This window comes from Anoplopoma fimbria, chromosome 8 (assembly GCF_027596085.1).
Source record: "Anoplopoma fimbria isolate UVic2021 breed Golden Eagle Sablefish chromosome 8, Afim_UVic_2022, whole genome shotgun sequence".
Lineage (NCBI taxonomy): Eukaryota > Metazoa > Chordata > Actinopteri > Perciformes > Anoplopomatidae > Anoplopoma > Anoplopoma fimbria.
The window spans coordinates 6,403,079-6,412,016 of NC_072456.1; the positions used below are offsets into that span (position 1 = coordinate 6,403,079).

At 38.7% G+C, this 8,938-nt stretch overlaps 1 pseudogene; it reads right to left on the minus strand.

Annotated features, from left to right (window-relative positions):
* Positions 1-839: 839 nt before the first annotated feature.
* LOC129094655 (glutathione peroxidase 7-like) lies at positions 840-1,855 on the minus strand (annotated as a pseudogene).
* Positions 1,856-8,938: the final 7,083 nt, after the last annotated feature.

Sequence of the window (8,938 nt, forward strand, 5' to 3'; positions counted from 1 at the left end):
AAAAGCAGGTGTGGCTATTTTCTCACGGCCCTGGGGCAACTCTACTATACGAAGAAAAGTAAATGGTTAACATTGACTAACTGGATTTTGGATGAAGGGTTTTTTTTTTAAGGTTTCGACTTTTCATGCAATTTGGGATTTAATGTAAATGAAGATTTCTTAAAAATGGGTATACAAGGCATGTAGAATATAAAAGGATTCTTTTTTATACCAAAAATGTCTTACTTATTTACTTTTTAAAGCACTAGCAGCACTATCTCAAAAAATCGCTAAATTTAGCAAGAAAGTTGCCAAGTCTGCCACACCGACTGTCCATCCCTTTAGGCCTCCTTCTCTTCCTCACAAACATGGCTTCTATCAGTACTGAAAGCTGTGAAGCTGTAGCAGCTTGATGAAGGCTCCACAATGCGCAATGAGTGCATGGTAGGTATGCAATGCCATCATTTTACCAGCGTAACTGCGGTAAAATCAAAGCAACAGCAGAGCCTGGTTGGAAGTTTTATGTCGTCTTCACGGCACTCAATGTAGTGAAATCACGAAGAAATAGTTTTGTTTTTCAGAAGCTAATGTTTGAGTTCTGAGAATGTCTAGTTAATAAAACAGGATACCAAGACTTAGCAGCAGGTACACTTCTCTCTCATCACAGTAAAAGTTTATTACACAAATCAGACATGAAATAAACAGCAAAACACATGATCCACATGACAAACAAATAGGAAAACATGAGCTCTCTGACTCAAAGCTGCATCTTGAAATGTCATCTACCTGATATAAAACTTGATATTGAAATTGAAAAAAATAGTCAGTGAGCAAGTACGACTTGCTTTCGGTTTGTGACTTGGTAATAGTTCAGTCTAACAAAGTCTGATTGTACAAGCAAAATAAATGTGTTCAGTTGATGTCTTTAAATCTAACCCTAACACCAAAGGGTTTTTTAACAGGAGGTTAAAGCTCTTCTTTCTTCTTCAGGATTATCTGCCGCACCATTTCAGCTATTTTGGGTCTGAATTCTTTGACAGAAACCTTTGGTCCCCATGCATCCACCACTTTGCCATTTACATCAATGAGATACTTCCAGAAATTCCAGTCAGGCTCATTTCCAGAAGACTCTGCAGAGAATGAGGGAAGGAAAAGAAGTTAATATCAGTTAGTGCCATCTTTCTTTATCCTTTTTTTCCATCGCTCCCCTCTTTTATTTATTCTGCCCTACATGTTTACCTTCATTCTTAATTTGGTCATTTCCTTATCTCCTTTTCCCATGATTTCAGTTTCGGAAATACTGACTACTGTTCATGTTTTGTTATTTGAGTCGTTTGTCATTCCTGAATATCTAGCATTTGCCCTTTTAATAGTGTGATCCTCCAGATTCCACTGTGTTAGTTAGAAACCTGGTTGTCTCTGGCTCTTTTGCTTAATAAAGAAAACATCTTCAAATGATGCAAGAACAAACTCACAGCAACACCATCACATCTCACTCACCAACAAGGTACTTGTAGACATTGTTGGCTCTGGACAGTGATTTTACTAAACAGGGGAAAGGGTAAACTCTGCGCACAAAGCTGTTGATCTCTTTGTCGCTGCCTGGCTCCTGCTGCCTAAACTGGTTGCAGGGAAGGCCAGCACATTCAAGTGATACTGCTCAAACTCCCGCTGGAGCTGGTGCAGGTCTTTGTAGTGCTCTTCGGTAAAGCCACATTCACTGGCAACATTCACCACCAGGGACACCTAGAGCCAAGGAAACACTCTGTGAAAGCACTACAGTCACAATTCTGACAGTCAAAAAAACAATTAGCATCAACTTAGAAACTGTCAACAGCTTTTTGATTACCTGATTAAGAGTAGATGTGCTGAACATGCTCTGTGCACATCATCTGTTAGTTTTGTTAGCTTGTATGTATATCAGAAATGACTATGTGTGAAAGGAAGGGGATAATATGTTTTCAGTTTCAAACCAGGTTTGATCTCGGTTTAACAATAAGTACGCAGTAGATGGAGCTTCAGAAGATACTTTTTTTTGTAGCACAGAGAAGCTTAGATTACAACACACGTAGAGCGAGAGTGACTTCATTCTCTGCTCGGGGAGACATTAATCCACGACATCTTCAACACAAATCGGTAGAAAACTTTTACCTCTCTTAACCTTACTGGTTGAATGTGTCGTGGCTGTTTCACATCAGGGCGTGGTTGTTTTGCTGCACGTGACCACATCCTGTAGTGATGTGACACTGTACTGGCACACCCTGGCACCCTGTACACTTGATTCCTTTACAGTTTAAGATTCTATATTAAGGAAAATATGATTCAATTATAAAATGCATGTTAGCATTTCCAATAAAGTGACTTCCACACTAAATTCATCTCATGGTTTCATTTAAATAGCTGTTAGGTTCAAAGATGTACCAACTATCCAGTGTTTCCTATCATGAAGCAATTATTCAGTCGAAAGCCCAAACTATGACAACAAATGTTGATCAGAACTTATTTTTTTCTTTTCATTCTCCATTCAAGCTGCCTAATAGAAGATTGGGAGCATTCCGATTGCCTCTAAACGCCTCTCAATGTGGCAACGCCTAAGCTGCCATATTTGAGCTATTGGTGCTAACAGTAAACACTAAACAATCTAACTGCATATTTGATCATTAATAATAGGTTTTTAGTAATTATTTCCATTACAGTGGAAACTGCTTCTAGTGTTGCATCACTCTAACTAATTGTTGCATATATGGCTCAGAATCTTTTCCGATACAAATAAATAGTTCGTTTATGGTCATCAAGTAGTCTGCTTAGAGTGTTCATTCAGGGTCTTTTCATACACAACACATATGGAAACAAATGTATAGCATTTTTTATATATTAGGCATTGATAGCCTACAGTTTTTTATCAGGCCTATTAAATAATTAGAAATTTAGAAAACCACCACCAAGTGTGGCTTAGTAACCAATTTGCACTAATGATGTTACTGTATTTGTAAACAGAAAAAAAATGTGTTTTAGGCTATAGCCTAATTATAATTTGAACTACAGTAAGCAATATTCTATATCCAGTACTGTACTGTAGTGTAGTGTATTTGAAATAAACGCAACATTTTTGAAACAGTCAAAACAATTTTGTGAATAGCTAAGCTATCCGTTTCTCAACTTTATATCATAATATAAATAAACAAATGCAAACAAGGAGGTAATCTGCATGAGACTACCACAGTTTACGAGAATAACTAATTTCACGAAGACAAACGTGATCACTATAAGAGTTTTCCACTGTATATTACAAAGCATCATGCTCTTGTAAAACACATTGAAAACTTGAACGAGTACTAACATTCCATCCATTTTTTGTGTCACTTGATAATCGCTACTGACGCTACTTAATTTGACAGCTCATTTGCCATTTACTTCCTGCTGAAATACCATTGCTGTACTGGTATTTTTCTTCGGTAAAGGATGTTACCATTGTTATGCCGATGACACCCAGCTGGTCTTGTCATTTCCTCCCGGTGACACCCAAGTGGAGGCACGCATTGCTGCGTGCTTGGCTGACATCTCGACGTGGATGGCGACACACCACCTGAAGCTCAACCTGGACAAAACCGAGCTACTGTTCCTCCCGGGGAAGGGTTGCCCGCACCGAGACCTGTCCATCACCATTGATGATGCCGTGGTGACGCTAACTCGGACTGTGAGGAATCTGGGTGTGACCCTGGACGACCAACTGTTGTTCTCAGCAAACATTGCATCGGTCACACGCTCCTGCAGATTCCTCCTCTACAACATCAGGAGGATTCGCCCCTTCCTCACTGAGGAGACGGCGCAGGTGCTCATCCAGGCTCTGGTCATCTCCCGCCTGGACTACTGCAACTCACTACTTGCTGGAGCCCCGGCGTAAGCCATCAGACCTCTGGAGCTTGTCCAGAAAGCTGCAGCACGTCTGGTGTTCAATCGTCCCAAGTTCTCCCACACAACTTCCCTTCTCCGTTCTCTACACTGGCTCCCTGTAAGAGCTCGCATCCAGTTTAAGACTCTGGTGCTAGCCTACAGGGCAGTGAAAGGAACAGCTCCTTCCTATCTCCAGGCCTTGGTCAAGCCCTACACCCCTGCCCGACCACTTCGCTCTGCTGCCTCGGGGCGATTGGTTGCCCCGTCGCTCAGAGGTCCCTGCGGCCGATCCACCCGGTCACAGCTTTTTTTCTGTCCTGGCCCCTCAGTGGTGGAATGAACTCCCCACTGACGTCAGGACAGCAGAGTCGCTGCCCATCTTTCGGCGCAGGCTGAAAACTCACCTCTTCAAGAAGTACTACCCGGAGCCTTCCTCGTAGCACTTATTGCATTCGTATTAGTTGTTGCACTTATTGTATTTGTATCAGTTCGCTGCACTTATTGAATTTGTATTTGTTTACTGCACTTATCCTATTCGTAATAGTTTGTAGCACTTACTATATTCGGATTAGTCTGTTGCAATTATTGTTTTCATAGTAATCTGCCTCTGCACTATACTTTTGCTCTGGCTTATGCTTTGAGATGCTTGTTTAAGAAAGGAGATGCACTTATGACTTCTGGTGACTAGTAGTTCTCTTGAATACCTATGTTGAATACACTTCCTGTAAGTCGCTTTGGATAAAAGCGTCTGCTAAATGCCTGTAATGTAATGTAAATGTAATGTAATGTATATTACCTGTTCATCATGATGAAGATGATCCTTTCTCTGACTCTCATTTGGGCACTCTCCAGCACAGGTAACTCTACTTATTCTCACAATGTGGTTTCTGCAGATAAAATGTAATTTACAGCCTTTAAGACATTTTTCATTTCACAATTTTTCTAATTTAAATCTTACTGTTAAAAATAACAAGCAAAATCCAAGATAAACTTCATATCCTTGAAAATTATAAATAACGTGGATATAGATAAAGACAACATTTAATTGATCCCCAGAGGGTGAATCTACAGGTTACAGTATAGCAGTAGAGGAAACAGTCTACAGAGCTAGGGATAAGAAATACAGTAGGAACACAATTTATAATTTAATAAAAACGAAGGAATAAGAAATTTAAGATTATGATCAAATTCAATTCAAAATCTATATAAATTGTATACATTACTATACTTAGGTAATATACATGGTAAGACTTGGCTGTGGAAGTATATTTGTAAGGAAGTACAGAAAAGGGAAGACTCTTGTGCAGATTAGACAAGCCAATTTTAAAGACATTTGAATTGACGTTTGAGATGTGATCATCATTCATTGACTCTTTCTCTTCCCATCGCAGCTCGAGCACTTCAGTGTCAGACTTGCACAGATCAGCAGTGTTCAAGCACAATACTACTCACATGTTCCTCAGAGACAATGTGTGTAACAGCTTCCATTCAAGGTAGGCAATTTCTTTAAACCATGTACTACTTTTGGGTGAAATTAAGGTACTGTGTAATGTGTTCTTTCCATCAACATTAACAAACTTCACTTTTGATTTTGTAGCCACTCCATCTGGACCTGCAGCACAGCAAATCTTCAAGGCATGTGCATCATCCTCCCTGTGTCCAGCCACCGGCTCTCAGACATTTTCAGCTAACTTGGGTGGTACAGGTGCAGTTGCATCTGCTAAGTGCTGCAACACAGATAATTGCAACACAGAGACTCTGCCATGTAAGTACAGATGGATGAGAAGGCCATTTAAGATGAGAAAAGACTAAATAGATAGGAAAAGAACATTGACATCCTGCCATCGTCTGACAAGTTCAAGTTTAATTTTGTGAAGTTTAAATGTTCTCTCTTCTTCAAAATAATGATGTTACTTTCTGTTTCAGTCCCTGCTCCTCAGACAGATAACGCCCTACAGTGTTTGACCTGTAACCCCATGACCTCTCAATGTACTTCTCCATTACAATGTAGGGGGGAGGAGAACCTCTGCTTTCAAGCGAGTGGTGAGTCTTAACCATTGCAAAACGTATTTTACTACTTTTGAGTATCTCTAACAAACTGCATGTGAGATCTGGAAAATAAAGAGGTGAGGTGAAGAGAGATGAAAGTAATGATGTACATTAACTGAACAACTGATTTCAGTATTTATAGTATTTATATTTTACTTTATACTTATAATCCACTATATTTTATTGGTAATTATTGTACTTTTTACTGCACCATATTTATGACAGCTATAGTAACTAGTTACTTCAAGAAAATGTATTACACTCCAGATTTGATGAGATAATATTCTAAAAATGTAACTTGTCATAACCCAGTAATATAAATGTAAGAAATAAACACTTGCAAAGTGAGAATAGCTTTATTCCTGATATTTCAAGTAACTTTCACATTGTAGAATGTGTAGTTAAACAATGATTTTTCCTCCACAGTGAAAACCCAAAGTGGGTAATATAAATTACAGTAATAAACACTTGCAAAGTGAAAATATCAATTTTCAAGTAAATTCTACATTGTGATATTGCTTATTTTACTCAATTAGGAAATTAACAACATTGGACGCTGTGTAGTTAAAGAATGATTTTTCCTCTCCAGTGACAAGTGGGTCCAGCACTTCTCCAGCTTTTGGCTGTACATCTACAAACCTGTGTGCAGCTGCTGCCAGCCTGGGTAGCCTTCCTTTCATGCAAAGCGTTGGTAGCATAAGCAGCGGACCATCCTGTTGTGGGACCAGTTTCTGTAATACTGCCCCGACAACAACAACTGCAGCCCAAACAACAACTGTCGCCCCATTGACAACAACCGCTGCCCCGACGACAACAACTGCGGCCCCAACAACAACTGCTGCCCAAACAACAACAACTGCAGCCCCAACAACAACTGCAGCCCAAACAACAACAACTGCAGCCCCAACAACAACTGCAGCCCAAACAACAACAACTGCGGCCCCAACAACAACAACTGTCGCCCCATTGACAACAACCGCTGCCCCGACGTCACCACCTCCTGCCCTAACAACAACTGTCGCCCCAATGACAACAACCGCTGCCCCGACGACAACAACTGCGGCCCCAACAACAACTGCAGCCCAAACAACAACAACTGCAGCCCCAACAACAACTGCTGCCCCAACAACAACTGCTGCCCCAACATCAACAACCACAGCCCCTACAACAACCATTGCCCCAACAACAACTACAACCACATCTGCCCCATCAACAACTACAACAACCTCCACATCAGCAACCCAATCAACAACTACAACAACTGCCAGTGATGCTTGCTCCATCAGACTGGGTATGATCCATCTACTGCTTGGACTCCTTATCTTTACCTTCTGGTAGAATACAGAAAAGCCTGGACTTGGGTTTAATGCTCACTGACATCTTAAGTTGGCAGGTAAAAGGGCTAGAATATCCAAATGTAGGGAAAGGGTGCATTGAGTCTGGGTGAAGCTTAGTTTGGAGTGGTTTGCAGCAATGTAATGGACAAACATACATATATGCACAATATATACTACTGTTTTTCCCACTATTATCAGTAAAAAACGATTTGATGTGACATGTCCTATGTGCATCATACAAAATATGCTCTTTGGATATTGAATGAGGTTACTTTCTAGGAGTTGTAATATATAATATGAAACAGAGAGCCCAAACCGTGTGGTATATCCAGATTGAGTATTGCAATTCGGCAATTAGGCATTTTTTCCCCTTTAATTTCAAAATAGAGTATGATCGCAATTACAGAGCACCTACAGTGCAATGCAAGATATAAAGAAACAGTTCTAAATTATTTTTTCTATCACCATGCAGCTCAGCACAACAATTAAACTCACAGGCATTTATTTTTTTCTTTAATTTCAATAATTATTATTGTTTATTCATTTTTGCATGAGACAAAATGTTTCATTACAGTGAATTGAATGGCACATCTTGGATTGTTATACGTTTTATATTCCAGAAATGAGTCAAGTTATGTGGCGAGTGGTTTTAAACTTATCAACTCCATGAGTAATGCTGACCTTCAGGATTGAGTATTGCAATATAAAAATTATGTTCAATTATGTAATTCATTTAATTTAATTTATTTTATTTAAGTAATTTAACTATTCATTTTTCTGTCATCACATATTGCTCATTAACATCAAACCATTCTATTTATACTTATATCTTATATAGATGTCACATTTTGTAATCTATTGTTTTATCCAGTAAATATATGTTGTAATGAATTAATGTGATGAGATCTCTTGTGATGTATGGGACAGCATTAGTTTGTGGCTTATCAGTGTTGTTATCAAAAAAAGCCAAGAATGATGTGTGAAGTCAATTAAATAAATAAATAAAAACATTTTTATCTTCTTCATGTTGTGAATTTACCCTCTAGGGATCACACAGCACTGCCAACAAAAACTAGAAAAGTCTCCGATCTCAACCCATTGAGCAACAAAGCTAAGCTAGTATAAAGAGTGTCACTTTATTTAATAAATGTTGTGTATAAACTAGGTAAATATTTAAAACTAGGAATGATAAATAGAAGGCTAAATCTTTATTTCACTGATTTGAATTTAATGAAAACAAAAGGTTTTAAACAATATGCAAATACGGAAGAATCCAGTGTATATCCGTACTGTATTTATCTATGATTGAACTCATGATGGATCTTTGATTACTTTACCAGTTCATTCAGTCAAATTTTTCATTAAATCGTGCTATTCTTTGGTTTAATCTGTGGTTTGATTCCTCCAATAGGGCCCCATAGTATGTGTGTGTTTAAAATGTTGGCTGCACTTGTTTCCGGTTAGGCTATGCTGACATTAGAGGGAAAGGTGAATAGTCACATGACCTACTTTTCTGATAAAATAGCAGTCTTTAGTACATATAAATATAATTTTGGCATTAAGATAACGTGGAAAAAAAGTATGCTACTAGAAAACCACAATGAAACAGACAAAAATAGTATGTAAAAGGATCAAAACAAAGTAAGATAAAAGATTAAATTAACATACAACAGGAAAAA